This window comes from Echinops telfairi, unplaced genomic scaffold (genome assembly GCF_000313985.2).
Source record: "Echinops telfairi isolate 266 unplaced genomic scaffold, ASM31398v2 ScPeMD7_7475;HRSCAF=8513, whole genome shotgun sequence".
NCBI lineage: Eukaryota > Metazoa > Chordata > Mammalia > Afrosoricida > Tenrecidae > Echinops > Echinops telfairi.
Genome location: NW_022111379.1, coordinates 15,489,223 through 15,510,783, shown reverse-complemented (window position 1 = coordinate 15,510,783; position 21,561 = coordinate 15,489,223). Strand labels below are relative to the sequence as shown.

Genomic DNA, 21,561 nt, shown 5'->3' with positions numbered 1-21,561 from the left:
GTGTGTGTGTGTGTGTGTGTGTGTGTTTAAGCACTAGACTAGAAATTAGAACACTGGATTTTTAGAATTCTTGTGTTGTCGTGTAACTTGCAGCCTTGGGCAAGTCATACTCTCTTTATGCCTCAATTTACTCATCTGCAAAAATAAAGCAGCCAAACTATATGTGTATTTGCGGAGGAGTAAGTTCCATGAGGGAGACCACGGGGCAGGCTTATTGCTCATCTGTGTATTATCTCCCCTCTACCCTGTCTAGAGTTACAAGTTCAGAGCAGTCATGTACTCTTTATCTCAACTAAATAACAGATGGGCTTACTTAGAGACGCTAAAAGTTAACTAAATTGTTATTATCTGTGTATTTGCCAAGTATGTAGTATCTGGTCTTCCATTTCTGGAGCTGGCTTTGCTAATCGGGGTTTACAGAGCCATATTTTCCTTTGACCTAAGAGTAGCCTACAATGCCTTCTCTCGGTTTGCCTCATACTGTGATGGAGCTTTGAGCTGACACTGGAGAAAGCTGGCAGCTGCTAAGTGTGGGTTCTTGCTTTATATGGGAATAGGCAAGTGTAAGTTGGTTGTTACAAGGTCTGAAAGAGTTTCCACTCTATAGAAGATTTCCTTTTGACCACAGTAGAATGTCACCACAGATGAGCTTTTACTTACAAGACGTACTTCAGAGAGTTAAACAAAAACACTGTCTTGTGAAAGTACTAGTCGTCACTGGATTCCTGAGAGCTTCCTGCCTTTTAATGAAAAAGTTAACTTAAACGAGAAATCGACTTAGAGTTCTTTTTTATGTTCTTCACGCTTACTTAAATCATAAATAACTTTCCTTCCTGTGGAAGAAGTGAAACGTGAGGAGGTATTGGGATCTTATAGCTTGCCCACCTCAGGATTACATGGGTCTTGGTTTAAATGGGCTGCTGAGTGAAAATGAACAGGTGCTACAGGTTACTCGGCTGTTCTAAAATTAAAGATTGATATTTTCCCTCTTGTTCGATTAGCAGACCTTCAGTGACATGTTAGCACTGGATAATGGTTGCAGCAGTCTAAGCCTCACGCTATGATCTTTAACAGAAAGCCTGGCTGCAGCGGCAAACAATGACAACTCCCCAATAGCCAGGAACCTAGTAAGGAAGCAGTTGGCAGCCTTAGGCAGTTTGACTGAACAGCAAGAGAAATCTGACTTCCAACGTACTGACCCCTCTTTAAAGACAATGGCCGGCTTAATTAACACTGGATTCGTGTGTGATGCAATCAATTTAGAATTTTTGTCCTCTAACCATGGGCTCTGCCAGCTTAAAAAAGAAGAAGGAAAAAAGGCAGCTCGAGCTGCTGGAACTCCATGGTGCATTATTCAGACAGGCATGTCTGACACAGCCACAGAAAAGGCAGCCCAAGGAGCAATAAATGAGCCCCCTTTAAAAAAGAAAAAGAAAAGGCAACCCTCACCTTTAGTGGCGACACTTCCCAGGTAAGCATAAAACCATCTTGTTAGTAAGAAGAGAATCTTATTGGCTATTTGAGGAATTTGGTATCTATTTAACATCAACAGACATTGTCTTCTCTCCCCCTTCCTTTTTGGGGTGGGTACACGAAATGAAAAAGATTCTGCTTTAACCAAAAGATACTTATTTCAAATTATTTTGTTGTAACCAGCACAGGATATTGAGTCTAACGCTGTGGGATCTTGTGAACTTCATTTGACCTATGTTGGCCTTTTAGCTTGGTTGGAGCAATCTCCCCCACTCTCTGAACAGAAGCTAAATGTAAATACTAAGCACAACAGATTATTGCCCTACCTGATTGTCATTTAAAAACACATCAGTCAATAAATAATGAATGGTAATTATATAAGACTGTAGATTCTATAGTGTAGAATAAAATAGCATTCTGAATTCTCATATGCAGGAGTACTGTTTCAAGAGAATTCCGATATTAAATCAAGGATTTGCCAAATATAAGGATTTGCTGCCTTCCTTATAAAACCAACCACATAGACTTTCGTGACAATTTTTCAATCTATAGAATGATGCACTAAGAAATAGGGATTATGAGGAAAAACAGCGTTGGGTCAGCTCACTAAAAAACTCTTTAAGCAGAATATAAATGACAATACTAACAATCCTAGTAAAAAGCCTAGCATAGGTGGTCTGTACTGATATTTCACTGAGCGCCACAGTCCATCACTCAGACTTAGAGCTTGATATTCATGCTCTGCTTTCTAGAGGGAGGGCAACACTTTCTTTACATTCAAAAGCAGCCATGATCCAGAGTACAGCCTTCTCTATGAGTGCGTTGTTTTCCTACAGGAGGAATGTCTTTGTAGCCTCTTTATCTCGAGCTACCCCAGATAGCTAATCATAGAAGAGGAAATAACAGTTCTTCAGCTTTTTTCTTAAGGTCTTCACAAGGTGGTAAGACTGTCTCTTTAATTGAAAGAAAGCCTGCCTTTGATCGCTTTGAAATACTAATCAAAATATGGAAAACTCATATACAAACCAACACAATTTCTACATGCCATACTTACTTCATTCCCTTATTTACCAAGCAATAAGAGATGATTGGGAGTCCTCGTGCTGTAATGGGCTACAGGCTGAGCTGCTAAGCACAATGTCTGTGGTTCAAACCCATCAGCAGCCGAGGGAGAAAGATTTTAAGTCTCAGAAATACACAGACGGTACTTCTACCCCGTCCTGTAGGGTTGCTATGAGTCAGAATCAACTTGATGGCAGTGAGTTTGGACTCTTGCAAAGAGATGATCAAGATAATGATTGTCCTTCTGTTGGTGAATATACAGCCAACAACTTGAGACGCATTGTACCTCCCTCCCGGAGACTTAACAGTGTCTGAGAAGGGTTTATACATTTTTATAAATCATTCCCTATACTAAGAGTAGATTAGGTTTGAGCTTATTATAGACACGAATACTTTTATAGGTGTAAATACTTTCAGTAGCTGTTCTGAAGCAATAGTCTTAGTAAAAATGTACATTCTTTTCATATGTATGTATGATTTATATCTGTATGTATATACACACATACATACATACATGTGTAAGGAATATATAATGCATATATGAAATGTTAGTGTATTTGCATTGTATAATGTATGTATTTATAATATATCATATATGTGTAAATATATTTACAGTGTGTGATATGAATATATACAATGTAATATAAATATATAATGTGATGAGTTATACATGTATAATGTAAAGAATATATTCTTACTAAGATCATATGTACATATATACACATGCATATATATGTAAATATATATATACACACACAAATATACATATACACAGTAAAAAATTCAGTATGGTTGCAGTGCATAAACTATATACAGGAACAAACACCCTTTAATTATGCACATGATTTATAATTAAAGACTATCATAGAAGGAAACCCAAATTTTAATAGCAACAAAGAAAATAAAACATAAATTTTACAAAAATGCAAAAGATTTATATGAGGAAAACTTTGAACTGCTACTGTAAAGCCCAAGGGTAGACTTGAACAAATGCAAAGGCATCTCCTGTCCTTGGCTAGAAGGACTCAACTTTATAATGATACCTGTTCTCTCTAATCTAATAAGTATACTGAATGCAATCTCAATAAAAATATTATTTACAGAAATGGTAAGGTTGTTAAAGTTTGCATAGAAAAATAATGAGTAAGTTAGTCGACATGAAGGAATTGAAAAGAAAACCTATGATACCGGACATACCAGATATTAAAACATACTTTAAAGTCTCTATAATTAAAACATTCTGGTCCCGGCACATGCATAACCAGACAAAACAATGAGACATAATAAAGGCCCAGAAATAGACTCAAGTAACAAGGAAATTGAGTATATAATAGAGGTGACATGCCAAATCCTTTGGGTAAAGGTGGATTTTTAATAAATGGTGCTGGGGTACCTAGAGAGTCATTAAGAATAAATATATAAATGCATATCTAACATCATCTATAAAATTTACTTCAAATAGCTTAGATATCTAAATGTGAAAAAATGACCATTTTAATAATGGGTAAACTCCTCTGTAAACTGGGTTATAGGGAAAGATTATAGAATCAAGAGTGTAATGGGGGTTTAAGTGGAGAGCAAATGTTTTGAGAATGACGAGGGCAATGAATGTACAAATGTGCTTTACACAATTGATGTATGTATGGATTGTGATAAGAGTCGTATGAGCCCCTAATAAAACAATAAAAAAAAGAAACTAGAGTATAATGAAGGAAAAAAGTACTAATTTAACTACATACAACCTAAAAAATATAAAGAAAACTTATTTCATGTCACAAAATGAAAACCAAAAATGTACAAAACACCATAAGCAACAGCAGAATACATAAATCAAATTATTAGAAAACATGTATAGCACATAGGAAAATAGACAAAACGTATGAACAATTCTCAACACATACAATTGTTTTATCTCAGCTTCCTTAAATATATACAATGATGTTCAACTTCACTCATAATAAAATTAATACAAATTAAAACTGCACTAAGATATCTATCAAATTGGCTATAATTAAAAAAGCATGACAAAATATTCTGGTAGCAAACTTGTGGGCAAATAGGTGCTCTGCATATCTTAGAGCTTCAAAAAATTCATAGGCAAATTGAATAAAAAAATAATGAAAAATTTTCCATGAAATACCCATACCCCTCTAGTATTCTTAGTGAGAATGCAAATTGGTCTAGCCTTTATAGAAGAGAATTTTGTAACATTAATTGCAATGGAATGAATTATTTAATTTGGCTCTTCTAGCTATGCCTTTTGTTACTCCAACCAAATGCCCTTCCTTTTCCTGATGGGTCTATGTATGAAGGTGGGGAAAGATGTTAACTGGATTATATGATTCTATTGTGAGTGATTGTTAATAGGGTTAATTGTGATGGCCATTCTCCTGGGTATAAAATCATCCTTCTCAGATCTTACTACCAGCAAGAAGAAGAGCCAGGAGTAGAGTGCATGCTCGGACCCTCAATTTCCCTGCCCATTGAACCTCTTTTATCTCGGAGGCAGTTTTGATACCAGAGCAGCGGCAGAAGAATAGCGGCAGCAGAACCAAGAGTCAGAGCATGAAACACGGTGGTGGACTTTGCAGCATACCGAGCAAGTAAAGCTGAGTACATTTAGGCAGGGGGCTGACTTGTGGAGTACGGTGCCTCCTGGCCCTTAATTGGGGAAGCTAGGTTTGCTGACTCACAGAGCTAAAACTGAGTGCATTAGAGTTGAGGCTTATGGCAGAGTTGCATGCCCTTTGGGCATTTGTTGGCAGTCCTAAAAGAGCTTTGTAACATTGCTTGAGCAGGGAAAAGACCAGGCCAAGAGGCTGAAGGTCAGAGAGAAGTCTGCCTGCTGCCATGGCAGAGATAAAATTATTTTGACTGAACAATTGTCTGCTGCACATTTCTCACTTGAATTGAAACATGTTAATGTCCCTAATGAGCCCCATAATCCTAAGTATTATCTGTGAGTTATATGTGGCCATTGCAATGGATTATCAAACCTAGCAGAGAAGTAGAGTGTGCTGTGGGAGACAGAACACTAATAAGTCTTTATGTCCATTTCCCCTTTGACGCACTAATCCCAAATCTAAGAATTTATTCTGAAGAAATACCTTAAGTAACAATAAATATGTACAAGGTTATTCATTATGGCATTGTTTGTTAAGTAAAAAATAATTAGAAACAATCTAAATGGCCACATGTAGGAGAATGATTAAATAATAATACATTAACATAATGGTGATCTGTAACTTTAAAAAAGAATGAAAATATCTTTATAAACTGATATTATATGATTTATGGATATACAGGTTAGTTTTGTAAAAGTGAAGTTGCACTTGTATACATAGTATGGCATCATTTTGTGTAAGAATATGGATAAATAAAATATACACATTTACTTAGTTTTTAAAAAGAAATATAGGAAAATAAATCAAAGACTAAAAAGACAGTTGCCTAGAGAACATGGATAGAAAACTGTTGAAAGAGTTGTGGTAGCAGTGGAAAATGAATGCACTTCTCTGAGTAAGCCTCTTTGTAAACTTGACTTTTGGAACCATGATAATGCTTGATAAGCTCAAAACGACCCAAATATCAGAAAACCAGCACAACCACATTCAAAGAGCTGGTAGTGGGAAACACACTAAAATAATTTGATAAAATATTTTAACTTTATATGCTTTGTTTGCAGGCAAAAAGGACTGTAGATAAATATTAATGTTTGCTTAATAGGTTTCCTTTTTACAGTGTTTATGGATAAACAATTATGTAACTACTTTGTATATATCCTAGTATCACCAAATAAGTAGCTCTGTTGAAGATAATAGGAGAGGGTTAAAAATACAGGAAGGAAAAAATATAGGGGGAAAACCCACTATTATTGGATTGGAATTTAGGATATCTGCATGAGCTCATAAATACATGTATATATAAGTTTATTCAGATCTAAAGATTTGTGTATATATATGTGCATGGGTATATGTATATCAAACATATATTTTGTGTGTATAAACACACACACTGCCATTAAATCAATTTCAAGTCCACAGTAATCCTATATAGAGTTTCTGATACCAAATTTTACAGGAACAGACAGCTTCATTTTCCTCCTAAGGAATGACTAGTGGGTTTGAAACACCAACTTTGTGGTCAGCAGCCCAATGCATAACCCATATTGTCACCAAGGATATATGTGTGTTTATAAGTGTATTTTTACATATGTAAAAATATGCATGTGTATGGATCTGTATGTATGTGTGTATATGTGTACTGTTTATATATAAGTATATATTTAAATATTTTATATTTATATATATATATCTAAATGATTGGTACTAAGGTTCTAGCTCAAACACCGCAGTTGCTAGGTCCCCTCTAGTCAGCTCCTAGTAATGAAGACCTACATACAACACAACGAAACAATACCTCGCGGCACCAACACCATAATCATTCCTATGTGTGAGCCGACTGCCCTCGACACTCTCAATCATCTCATCGAGGCTCTTCCTCTTTGCCACCGAGTCTTCACTTAGCATCATGTCCTTCTCCAGGCACTGGTCCTTCCTGATAACATGTCTGAAGTCCATGAAAACAAGTCTGGCCATAATTGCTTCTAAGGAGCATTCTCTCTGTCCTTCTTCCAAGACAGGATTTTCCTCCTCAATATTCTTCACCAACCACAAAATTCAAAGGCATCAATTCTTCTTCATGCGTCCTTATTCGTTACTTAGCTTTGCATGAATATGAAGTGACTGAAAATACCATGGCTTCAGAAATGATAGAGAATTCTAGAAAATGACAATTTGTCAGTCTGTCATACTGTGGTGACTTGTGTATTGCTGTGATGCTGGATGCTATTACCATAGTGAAATATCAGCAGGGTCACCAAAAATGAACAGGTTTCAGTAGAGCTTCCAGACTAAGAACAGACAAAAAAGAAGAAATAAGAAATTCCCCTTCTGAGGAATTAGTCACTGAAGAGCTTGCAAATGGCAGTGAAATATTGTCAAATACGGACAACCTCATAAAAAGCAGCAGAACGCTGTCAGAGATACTGACCGAAGATAAGCCCCTCAGGCCTGAAGGCATGCAAACTAACGGAGGAAGAGCTGCCATCGCCAAGTAGAGTTCACCATAATGACATGGGTGGAATACAGCCTTTGGAAGTAAATCCTTTGGGTCATTCATTGGATGCTTGGGTACAATTCAGAATGAGAAGAAACAGTTGCAAAAATGTATTAATAATGAATGGAGTGCACAAAGTATGAATCTAGGAAAATTGAAAGTCATCAGAAATAAAATAGAAAGCATAAAGATCAATACCCTAGACATTAATGAGTTGACATTTACAAACAGATAATCATGAGGTTTACTATGCTAGGAATGACAAACTCAAAAACAATGGCATCACATTCATCCTCGAAAAAGGATATTTCAAGAACTGAAACACAATGCTGTCTGTGACAGGATATAATCTACCCACATTAAGGAAATCCAATCAATACAACTGTTATTCAAATTCATGCACCAACCACCAAAGCTGGTGATGCAGACATTGAGAGAATTCTTCAGACCAATGTCTTCAGTGTGAAATTGATCAAACATGCCATCAAAACACATTAATAATTATCGGCAATTGGAATGTAAAAGTTGGAAATAGAAGTAAGGAACAGTAGTTTAAAAATAATGGTCTTGTTGATAGAAAAAAGTTGGAGATCACATCATAGAATTTTGCAAGACCAATGGCTTCTTCATCACAAATACCTTTTTTTTCAACAACAGAAAAGGCAATGATATGTGTGGACTTCTCTAGATATGCACGGAAAATAAATTTATTATATGTGTGAGAAGGGACAAGGGCGAAGGTCAATCTCGGCACTTAAAATGAGGGCAGGGGCCAATCGTGGAACAGATCCTCACTTGTTCTTATGGAAATTCAGGTTGAAACTGAAGAAAATTAAAACAAGTTCATGAGAACCAAAATACAACTTGAATATATCCCACCTGAATTTTAAGAACATCGCAAAAACATCTCAAGGTGTGATGCATTGCACATTAATGACAGAACACTTGCTGAGCTGTAGGGTAGCATTAAGAACATCACATATTAAGAAAATATTAGGTCATTAAACTGTATGCATGTTGTAAGGCCCAAAAGCCTCTTCCATTCTAGTCAAGGGGAGTGCTAACCTCTCCTTTCATACAACACAACATTAGGTCATTAAAAAGAAAGAAAAGATCAAAGCGGATGTCAGAAAAAAACTCTAAGATCTGCTCTGAATAGCAGAATAGCTTTGGCAAATGGGAGAAATGAAAGAGCTGAACAGAAAATTTCAAAAGGCAGTTTGAAAAGACAAAGTGAAATATTAAAATGAAATGTGCAAAAATCTAGAGTCAGGAAACCAAAAAAAGAAAAAAACATGCTCAACATATCTTCAACCAAAGGCACTGAAGAATTCAAATCTAAAGTAATATTGAAAGATTCTATGGGAAAATATTGAATGATGCAAGGAGCATCAAAAGAAAATAAAAGAATACACAGTCACTGTACCAAAAAGAACTAGTTGATATTCAACCACCTCAAGAGGTAGCATATGAGCAAGAAACAATTGTGCTGAAAGAAGTCCAAGTTGTATATAGACTGTGCTATATACAACTATATACAAGCACCAGGATTTGGCAGAATACCAATTGAAATGGTTCAACAGGCAGATGAAATACTGGAAGCACTCATCGGTCTATGCCAGGAAATTTGGAAGACATCTACCTGGCTGGCTGACTGGAAGAGATGCATTTTTGACCCATTCCAAAGAAAGGTGACCCAACAGAATGCTCAAATTACAGAACATCATTGATGGCACATGCAAGTAACATTTTGCTGAAGATCACCCAGCAATGGTTGCAGCAGTACATTGACAAGAAGCTGTAAGAGGTTGAGGCTAGATTCAGAAGATGTAGAACAAGGGATATCATCGCTGATGTCAGATGGATCTTGGCTCAAAGCAGAGATTATCAGACAGATGTTTGCTTCTGTTTTATTGACCATGCAAAGGCATTCAACCATGTGGAACATAACAAACTATGGAGAGCCTTGAGGAGAATGGGAATTCCAAAATAATTCATTATACACATATGGAATCTGTACAGGAATCATGATGTACCATATATACTCAAGTATAAGCTGACCTGAATATCAGCCAAGGCACTTAATTTTACCACAAAAACTGCATTAAGAATGTGCTGAAAAACTCGGTTTATACACGAATATATACGGTAGTTCTGTGGTCAGAACAAGGGAATACTGCATGGATCAGGGTTATATTCATTCTCTCACCATACTTTTTCAGTTTATATGCTGAGCAAATCATCAGAGAAGCTGGATTATATGAAGAAGAGTGTGGCCTCAGGATTGGAGGAAGGCTGATTAACAACTTGAGATATGCAGATGACACAGCCTGGTTTGCTGCAGTGAGGGAGACAGGTAGCACTTGGCTAATGCAAATAAAGGACTGCAGCTTTCAGGATGGATTACAACTCAGTGTAAAGAAAACAAAAATCCTCAGAAGGAGGATTAGGTAACATTATGATACATGGAGAAAATACTGACGTTGCCAAGGATTTTGTCTTGCTTTGATCCACGATCAATGCTCATGAAAGCGGCAGTCAAGAGATCAAATGGTGCACTGCATTGTGTAAATCTGCTGCACAAGACCTCTTCAAAGTGTTGAAAATCAAGGATGTTACTTTGAGGACTAAGGTGCACCTGGCCCAAGCCATGGCTTTTCAATTGTCTCATATGCATGTGACAGTTGGACACTGAATTAGAAAGACAGAAGAAGAATCCATGATTTTCATGATAGTTGTGGCGAAGACTAGTCAAAGTACAGTGGACTGCAGAAAGAACAGACAAATCTGTCTTAGAAGTACAGCCAGAACACTCCTTAGAAGTGAGGATGATAAGACTTTGTCTCCCGTACTTTGGGCATGTCATCAGGAGGGACTAGTCCCTGGCAAAGGACACAATGCTGGATGAAGTGGTGGGGCAGTAAACAAGAGGAGGACTTTGGATTAGATGGATTGGCGCAATGCCTACAATGGGCTTGAGCATGACAACAATTATAAGGATGGGGCAGGGCCAGGCAGTGTTTCATTCAGTCATACATAGGGTCGTTATGAGTGAGAACCAACTTGATGGCACCTAACAACACAACAATATAATTTGATAGTCATTAGAGTCATAATTAATTCAGGAAAGATTCATCAATGATGTTATGAGGAACGATATGTTTAAACTGTCTCAAAGGATCTTCATCAATGATGCTATAAGGAACAATATGTTTAAACTGTCTCAAAGGATCTCTCCACCATTATTTACTAATTACAAAAAGAAAAATAATAACTGTAGGATGAAATAAATGAGATTTTATCACCTTTGACATTATCATCAAGTGATCAGAGTCAACATCTCCAATAATGAGACAAATAAGGATATCACCATTTATGTGATATGCCTGCCAAAACTGCAAAACCTTTATCTGATCACAAAGAAACAAAAGGCACCCCTGATACCCTATTTGGTAGGACACTCAACAAAACAATTGCTCTGTACTCTTTTAAATGTCAAGACCAGAGTGAGAAAGAAAAGCTCGAGGAACTGTTTGAGACAAAAAAAAATTAAACAAGCATAATAAGTTAGTGAAATCCCTAGCCCCAAATTGGATAGCAGAATGGGAAAATATACTTAAAAGGAACTGTGAATTGATGAAATCTGAATATGGATTGTAGATTAGATAATAGGTTTGAACCAATGTTCAATTTCCTGGTTTAGAGAAATGTACTATGATTTTGTAAGAGAGTATCATTGTTCTTATAAAATTCATATGGAAATATTTAGAGGTAAAAGGGTAGAATATTTGTAACTTTACTCCAAATGACTCAAAAAAAATGTTGTGTTAGTCTGGGTAGACTAGAGAAACAAATCCACAGAAACTCATATGTATATAAGAAAGAGTTTTACATAAAAGGTAATTGTACATTAAGAAAGCATCCCAAACCAATGCTAGCCAAGCCCATAAGTCCAACATACCCCAAAAGGCCAACACCGATCTACAAAGTTCTCCTCCATCTCACATAACACATGCAATGACTCTGACTGCAGGAGGAACGCTGAATCAGTGAGTGTGTAAGCATCTCAGCGCTGGCAGGGGTCTCCACACGGCTGCTCCAGCACCCAGGGCTGCATCAGGGTAGGTCCATGTAGCCTCTCCTCAGGGATGTCTCTCAGGAGGTGAGCCTTGCCAGCTGAAGCAGGGAACTGGCTAAGGCAGCTGCACCTTGTTCCAATCATCAGAGAGCAAGAGACCAGAAAAGCAAGGCTCACCAAGCCATTTATCTCTCTGCCCTTCAATTAATCCCACATGCTCATTGGCCAGGTTGGTACAATAAACCCTAACTATCTCAAATGTGTTCCATGCAAATTAAAAACATATAAGTGACATATGCAAATTAGAGTGAAAGAAGATTAAAGTTAATGAGAAAAAAATAAAAACAATTTATATGTTTGAGTAAAGTGTATGTAAGTGCAAGTAAAGGATACACATATAACTTTTCTGTACATTTGAAGTTAACATAGTCTAAAAATATGGACGTAGTATAAAATTCATGTCTGTACAGACATGGTCCACACAGGACTTCCCGAAGGCAGGCACCACAGACTGTGATCATTTCCCAATGAAGAGACCAAATAGCAGCTGGGGAGAGCTTTGAAGGAAAGTCCCGTCTATCCCCCGGAAACAAAAGCCATAAGGATATCTTGAGTCTATTGGTCATGTTAGTGTGAAAAATAGCTAATGAGAACCCAAGAGAAAAAATGGCCTACAGACAGAGAATCAATCAATGCAAGTATGAATCCCTTTTTACAAGAGGAAAACAAGTTATCAGTAAGAGAAGAAAAAAACCAGCAGAGCTCTAGGATGTGAGAAAAAGAGATTTTACCTAGGACGTGGAGATCTATGCCTGTTATCCTACCATGTTATTAACAGAAATTTTTAAAATGTATATATTTAGATGAAACAGTATATACGTGATCACTCTAAGATAAAGAATTATCTGTCCTAATTTTTGCTTTTCATTTGTTATAATTTCTTAAAAAAGGGATCCTGTAAGAGTATTCCTTCTGATATGTTCGCTTTGTCTTCCTGTCCCTCCTTTATATGAAAAGGCACCTGAGGAATAAAAGTGGTTTGAGTTACAGATTGAATTATATTCCCCCAAATATTTGTGTAAATCCTAACCCCTATACCTGTGGTTCAAACTCCATTTAGGAATAGGATTCTCTTTTTCATTTTAATGACGCAGTTTGGGTGTGTTTTAAATGGATCTCTTTTGAGGTTTAAATGAGCAGATTAAGAAAGCATTAAGGGAACAGAGACAGGGGGAAATAGATGCAAAAGCACATGAAGATCACCAAGGAACAAAAGCTCCAAAGATACAAGGATCTTCCCCCAGGGCCAACAGAGAGGGAAAGTCCCCCACCCACCTAGTGCTGGCACCCTGAATTCAGACTTACTTCTCTAAATTCAATCCAACTACCTACTCCTTGAGGTGCTCTGGTGGTGTAGTGATGATACATTGGGCTGTTGCAAGGTCAGTCCACAGTCCCAAACCACGAGCCACTCCAAGGGAGAAAGATGAGGCTTTCTACTCCCACAGGAGTTACAGACACTGAAATCCACAGGGCAGTTCTTCTCTATCCTATAAGGTTGTTGGGTAAAATGTCTTTTTCTCACATCCTAGAGTTCTGCTAACTTTTTTCTCAATTTGATGGTAGTGAGTTTGAGGGTTTTTTGAGCTGCTCCTTGGAAGATGAGGCTATTTGTGCCTATACAAATTTACAGTCTCAGAAACCTTAAGTATGGTCCCTATATATTAGTTTATATATAAATCAGGGATCCCTGGTGGTGCAGCAGTTAAGCAATTGCTGCTAACAGAAAAGTATGAGGTTTCATTCCACAAGATAAAAGTGTGGAAGTCTGTGTGTGTTAATATTATAACCTTGGGAACTCTATGGGGCAGTCTGACTCTATCCTGTAAGGTTGCTATCCACCACTTACCTGTCACTTTGTCAGAGTGTGGTGGCTCATGTGTTGCTGGAAGCTATGTCACTGGTATTTCTAATACCAAACGGGACCACCCAAAGTGAGCAGGTTTCAGCAGAGCTTCCAGACTAAACAAAACTACTAAGAAGGAATAGGCTGAGGAATTGACCACCGAAAACCTTATAAATCGCATCAAAACATTGTCAGGTACTGAGAACCTTGGTAGTAGCAGAAGAACATTGTCAGAAACAGTGCCAGAGACGAGCCCCTCCGTTTGCAGGCACTTAAAACATCACTGAGGAAGAGCTGCTTTCTCAAAGGACAGTGAAACATAAGGGCATGGATGGAATTAATCCTTCAGGATGTTCATTTGCTGATGCTCAAAATAAGAAAGAGCTGCAAACATTAATGAATAATTTGAACTTGTGACATACAAAGTATGAATCTAAGAAAATTGAAAGTTGTAAAAGGGAAACGAGATGCATAAAGATTGACATTCTAGGTGTTAGTGAGCTGAAACGGACCCGTGGTGGCCATTCTGAATCAGAAAATCAGACGGTTTGCAATGCCAGACTGACAGATTCAAAAGGAAGGGCATTGCATTCATCGTCAAAAAAGACACGTCAAGATCCACCTTATTCTGTGACAGAAGTGACAGAAATACAGATCCACAAACAAAGAAATGTAGTCAGTACAATTAATATTCAAATGCATGCACCAATCAGAAGATAGTGATGCAGAAATGTATCAAACTGTTTAGTTCATATGAAATATTTACACATTTATCAGTACATATCTGTTTGTGCTGCCAATACATGGTTGCAGTTTTATGAACTATTTTCTGATTCCACAGTTAGCTGATAGTTAAGTTTACTTCCTGTTGAATTCAAATGCCAGTATGAGAGGACCTCAAAAAGTTCATGGAAAAATAGAATTAGGACCAAATGGAGTTTTTCCATGAACTTTCTGAAGCTCCTTCATATATGTGGTAATGTTAGTCATTGTGATCTCTTACTCAGCAACATTTATGCATTCTAACTTTGATCAACAAGGCTTTCTATTGCTCTAGAATATAAACACTTCAAAAGCCAATAGCTAAACCCTTACTACAATGTGAAGAAGCTATTTGAATGGCTAGTTGATTAAAATGGCACTAGATCCCTGCAGTATTGTGCAGCAGACCACAAGAGCCCTTTAAAGTGTTGAAAAGCAAGAATGTTACTTTGAGGACTAGGATGTGCCTGACCCAAGCCATGGTCTTTTCAATGGTCTCATATACCTGTGAAAGTTGGACGCTGAATAAGGAAGACCCAAGAAGAATCAGTGTATTTGAATGATGCTGCTGGCAAATAATATTGAAAGAACCATGGGCTGCCCAAAAAATGAGCAAATCTGTCTTAGAAGAAGTACAGAATGCTTCTTAGAGGCATGGATGGTGAGCCTTTGTCCTGTGTACTTTGGACATATTGTCAGGAGAGACCAGTCCCTGGAGAAGGACATCATGGTTGGTGCAGTAGCAGCCAGTGAGAAAGAGGAAGAACCTCGACAATATGGATTGACACACTGGCTGCACCGATGAGCTCAAACCTAAGAACAATGATGAAAATGGAACCAGACCAATCCGTTTTTCTTTCTGTTGCATATAGTGTTGCTATGAGTCAAGAGTTCTACAGAGCCATCTGAGAAAAATGCATGGATGCAGTGCAAACTGACATAGGAGAGCCCGACACAGAAAGAGCATCCAGAGTCTGAGTCCTCAATTACAGTGGCACAACATCTGTTTTAGGTTAGTTTAATAGTCCCTAAAAATAGCCTTGCTTGCTCTTTATTTTCTAATGCATACCTTCCTCTAAATGGATGTCCTTGAACTCTGATGTAACATTTTAACTCTGCGACAAGACCAAAAGCTAACAACAACAAAGCAGAAATCGTGTTCCATTTTAATGTACTTAAAACACTTGTTTTCTTTTTCTTACAGGGGCCCTGCATGTCACTGAGGAAAGGTGAGTGCACTGCAATGGGATTCAGAGGCTTCTCAAAACTGGCATGCCATGGGCAAACCTCGAGTCAAAGTGATGCCAATTTGTACCAGAGATTTGGTGTATTTATTTAGCTAAGACAGGCAGACATGATATTGAAAAACAATAATCATGACATGGGAAGCTGTGTGGAGAAAAGGATATATGGCAGGGCCCAACGCACTGCTCCTGTGATGAATAATGCTCTGGCCTCTGGTAAAATCATGTTTGAATATAATGTCAGCTGTCTTTCTCATTCAAATGAAACTCCTTGTATCCACATCAGCACAGCAGTGCTCATTGTGGGCTGTCAGTCAGGACATTTAAGAGCCTTAAAACAGCTGGTTTGTACAAAGAAATCCTTTATAACGAGGTTGTACAGCCTCAAATTATCCCATGGTATATTACACAAGGCAACTTTAAAAAGGGAAAACCACATAAAATATTGTGTAAGAAGAGCCATATATTTCTAGGACATGAACTCTGTGTAACCTTGTTGTGTTGGATTCATTATTTAAAAAGCAACCTGTTGGGAATTGGACTTCATTCTTTTTTTTTTTTTTTAATTTTAGTTTACTTTTTTTCCTGTTTTTATTTATTTATTTATTTATTTATTTTTTAAGCATTTTATTAGGGGCTCATACAACTGTTATCCAGGACTTCATTCTTAACTGTAAAAATAGAGGGGAACAAAAACTATTAAAATTCTTTAGAATAATCTTCCAAAGGAGAGGTTCACTAACTCCCTACCAGACTATTGCAAAGAGGGAAGATTCTATCCTGTTTGTCTTGTTACTATCAAATACGCTGTACATAGCCATAAGATTAAAATATTAGCATCTGTACTTTATATGTATCTTTTTATTATACTCCCACCAAGTTGATATCAACATGGTGAGAACACACTTGAAAACCACTCACAGCCATCAAGTCGACTCTGATTCCTAGGAACCCTACAGGGCAGAGTGCAACTGATTCCAAAGTTGTACATCTTTAAGGGGAGCACCAAGTCTCATCTTTCTCTCTCAGAACTTCTGGTGGGCTTGAACTGCCAACCTTGTGGTTAGCAGCCAAACTCATAACCCACCATGTCAGCAGAGCTGCTATAAAATGGTGACTGTTTTTATTTTTGATCCTAAGGCCATTGTATTATTAAGCAATTAACAATTATAAAAACAAACAAACAAAAACAGCTAGACCTGGAGAAAGTCCAATATTGTAAGAAGTTAGTAAATAGTCAACACTTTAATCTAAAATTGATGGTGAGGAGGGCACAGAATGTCTGAGGGGGCTTGATTAAGGGCAATGTGGCCGAGAGGAATTACTGAAACCAGAATGAAAGCCAAACATGATAGTGGGACAAGAGGAAAGTGAAAGGAAATAGAGGGAAGAACTAGGAGGCAAAAGGCATTTATAGAGGTCTAAATATAGGCATATACATATGTAAATATATTTATAGATAACGATAGGGAAATAGATTTACGTACATATATTTATTTGTTAAGTATTAAGGTAACAAACGGATATTGGGCCTCAACTCAAGTACTCTCTCAACGCAAGAACACTTTGTTCTAATAACCCCGCATTCTGTGATGCCCACCTTCCCTGACACTATCCCTGAAGACAAAATAGGTGCATAAGCAATGTGGTGAAGAAAGCTGATGGTGCCCGGCTATCAAGAAATATAGCATCTAGGGTCTTAAAGGTTTGAAGATAAACAAGTGGCCATCTAGCTGAGAAGCAACAAAGCCCACACGGAAGAAGCACACCAGCCTGTGAGATCATGAGGTATCGATGGGATCAGGTATCAGGCATCAAAGACCCCAAACAAAAAATCATATTGATGTGAATGAGGGGGAGGGTGGAGTGGAGATCCAAAGCCCATATGTAGAATATTGGACATCCCCTTACAGAATGGTCACAAGGCAGAGACGAGCCAGTCAGAGTGCAATATAGCACCAATGAAACACACAACTTTCCTCTAGTTCTTTAATGCTTCCCCTGACCCCACTATCATGACCCCAATTCTACCTTAAAAATCCGGCTAGATCAGTGATCTACACTGGTACAGATAAGAGCTCGCAACACAGGGAATCCAAGACAGATAAACCTCTCAGGACCAATAATGAGCGATACCAGGAGGGGAAGGGGAAGGGGGAACCAATCACAAGGATCGACATATAACCACCCCCCAGGGGGACAGACAACAAAAAAATGGTTCGGTGTAAGACATCCAAAGAATAATAATTTATAAATTATCAAGGGTTCATGAGAGAGGAAAGGGGGGTCAGGGGGGAAATGAGCTGATACCAAGGGCTCAAGTAGTAAGAAAATGTTTTGAAAACGGTGATGGCAACATTTGTACAAATGTGCTTGACACAATGGGTGTTTGTCTGGATTGTGATAAAAAGCTGTAAGAGCCCCCAATAAAATGATTTTTTAAGTAAATACTTTATATACTTTCTATACACTAAAACTTCAGAATGACTTATTCAAATCAGAATTTGAGGGCTGTGTGTTTGCTTTTTAAGTACAGTAGATAGTCTATCTTATCTTTTACTCCAATATATAAAACAGAAGCATTAAGGATGTATATCACCCATGACCATCAAAAAATAGCAAATCATTCATCAAATGAAATGCATATTTTTTCAGTAATAATGCTACTGCATGTGCTTTGGCCCTTTAAGAACCTTTATTATCCAGTTGGTGAAAATGCATTGACTGAAGGTTACAAAGTAGGGGTGTTAGAATCACTCACATCAAACACATGATCAGTGATTTTCTAGATATGTCAACAATGTAGCTAATCTTTTCAGTTAAACAATGCTTTTAGAAATGCCTCAAAAGCTAAAATGGATATCTAAAAATTCTTTCAAAATGCTATCAGGCCATTAGTAGACTAGCACATTTGTCAACAATTTAATTAAATATTTTTAAGTCATCTCAAAGTCACATAGTGGTAGATTTTTTTGTTTTCAAAGCACCACACGTGTTATTGATATACTATATAACAGATAATACAGTCTGAATTTTTCTTTGTTTATTAACAAGCCCTTGTAATTAACTTGCTTTTAAATCATAAGTATGATGCTATTTTAATTTCCCTCACATTCTCTACCCTATCATTTGAAATCACATTAAGCTGGCTCTTAGAAGGCCACCTGGTGTAATACTATGACATTGAAGTGAGCTGTTCTGGTATGCGGGAAACACTGACAGTCGTCTATGCAAAAATCCATTTCTCTAACTGATGACAGAACTAGGGGAAATTAATTTTTGCTATTCATAAATACCTGACAGGTTTAATGTAAATGTTTTGAAAAAGACCTCAGCATTTGCTGCACATACATTATATATGCAGCGCTGCACTGGAATATTGTATTTGAAACCCATTCCATTTCTCAATCACTACTGCTGAAACTGTTGAAATTTCTCAAGTTAACGCACAGATTGCAATCTCCTCTATATACATGTAAATAACAACAGAGGGCCCCATGAAGCCTTTCAGACTTTGGAAAAAAATCAGCAATTTGACACTTAGGACAAATTTCTTTGATAGGAATACTCTGAAAACACAGGTGAGCTTGACAAGTCACTGAGCGCTGACCAGGCTACCCTCCTGTGGTCAAAGCTGAAGAATTTACAGGAAGGGGGCTGTGCTCACTTTTAAGGTCCAGAAGGGCTGCCGTGGAGCGAATGGCTGCCACCACAGACCCAATCTTAGCCCCAAACGAGGTCTCTTTCACAAAGGTTAAAAATGAAGATGAAATCTCTCCTTTGCCACAAGAGTGTCAGGGATTCACAGTGGAGATGTAAAAACAAAGCCCTGGGGCAGCTTCAACCCACTTCATGTATTAGACATAACAAAGAAAACAAAACAGAAACCTAACTCACTGCTGATTCATAGCGAGCCTACAGGACAGGGTAGAACTGCCTCTGTGCGTTTCAGAGACTGTAACTCTATGGGACTAGAAAGCCCCATCTTTCTCTCATACGAGATAAAGACCTGAAAAAATCACGTGTAGCTACACAGGCTAGTCACTTATTTAAATCATTCTATGGGGAAAATATCTGTAAGTAATCACTCTTAACTAATTCAATTTTAAAATGTTATACATATTTTCAATTTTGAGTATCAATAGAATAATGACCGTAATATATTAAAACAATCAAATGGGATTAAAAAATCCACAAGTTCAAAATGATTCTAGAAAAAAATGAAACACCCTGGTTCGCTTCTTTGGGAGCATTTGGAGCTAAGGGTTTATTCTGAAAACTGGCAAAAAAAGGTTGGGGTGAGGGGACCTCAAGTATGTCAGGGGCCTTTCCTGATTGAACTAAACATCAGGTATTGGGTGCGTTTCTCTTCATTGAAGTATTCAAACTGACAAGTGAAGAAAGAAGAAACGCATCAGAATACAACCATTTGGCAAACACCGAATGAAATATTTGTCATAATCATAAAAAAAAAAAAAAAAAAACCAAAAAACCCCACACACAATAAGAGACTTGGTTGAAATGAAAATGAAAAGCACCACCAATAAAATATGTACACCCCTCCCACAACGAACCTGAATCAGATCAAGCTACTTGAGCTAACTAACTACTAGTGTCCAGGAGAAAACCATATTAAGCAGTACCACAAGGGTACAATAAGCAAGCCCTAATGTGAGAAATAGCATCCCAATATCTGCAACAAGATTTGAAGGAAAGAAAAGGGAAAGAAAACTATAGATTACTACAGACACTCTACATTCATGGATTTGTTTACATCCCAATTCAAAGAAATTGAGAGTGAGAAAAAAGCACAATTGGAAAAATTTGAACAATTTAGATATGAGATGATATTAAGAAATTATTAGTAATTTTAATGGATAATAATGGTGAATTAATTTTTAAAGTCCTTATCCTTTAAAACACATAGTCAAATATGTATGGATGAAATATGGTGTCTGTAAATCATTTAGATATAATTCAGTTGTGGAGGTGGCAATAAATGGAAGAATAAATGAATTGAGATTGGCCACGTGCTTGTTGATAATTGGGCTCAATGTGTAATATTATGTTTTCTGTTCTTTTTGCCATTTTAAAGTTCTCAATTAGAATTAAAATTATACAAGACTCAAAAACTAAGAAAATTCTGTTTTATTTTTAAATTCTAAAATGTATTGCAAGTACAGAAATAACCATTGGTGTTAAAAAGGGGTGGGGACCTACAATAAAAGAAAATGCTTATAGCTATGAGAGCCAGAAGAAAACAAAGAATAAGTTCAGCCAAAGAGATTAAGAATTCTTTTTTTAATCCTTTTGTTGGGGGCTCATACAACTCTTATCACCATCCATCCATCCATCCATTGTGTCAAGCACATTTGTACATTTGTTGCCATCATCACTCTCAAAACATTTGCTTTCTACTTGAGCCCTTAGAGATACAGAATTCTTACTAGATTCTTCCCAACTGGTTGGTTGCAATCTATATCATCTGAATCTCTCTCTGCTATAAATTTCTGTAATCCTAGTTTTATAAAGAACTATAATATGCTGAACATTATGCACAAAACCAGAACACCGCTGCTTCTTTAAGTTCTATTATTGTTCCCATGTGCAAATAATCTTACAGTATTTTAGGACATTAAAAAATATTTGGGGTAGTGACTAGGTCTGATGGCAGGTCAGGAGGAAATGGGAATGATTGCTAATATGCAACCTCTTTTTGACGTGATACAAACCTGGGTTTTGATATTGGCTGCCCGAGGAGTAGACTAAAAAGCTATGAATTGTATCTACACTTTAGGTGGGGAAATTGTGTGCTATGTGAATGATAGCTTCATAAACTACTATAAAAAAAGAATGTTTGTCTGCTTCTAGAAAAAAAGCACAGGACTGTGAAGATCCTCGTTGATGTTGCTATTGTT

The 21,561-nt window shown here is 37.2% G+C and overlaps 1 protein-coding gene and 1 pseudogene across 1 annotated transcript in view; both read right to left on the bottom strand.

Annotated features, from left to right (window-relative positions):
* The window catches only part of CAMKMT (calmodulin-lysine N-methyltransferase), a 470,081-nt gene that overhangs the window by 255,399 nt on the left and 193,121 nt on the right, over positions 1–21,561 (bottom strand). The gene's annotated exons all lie outside the window — the stretch shown is intronic.
* On the bottom strand, positions 8,639–8,737 carry LOC115867915 (annotated as a pseudogene).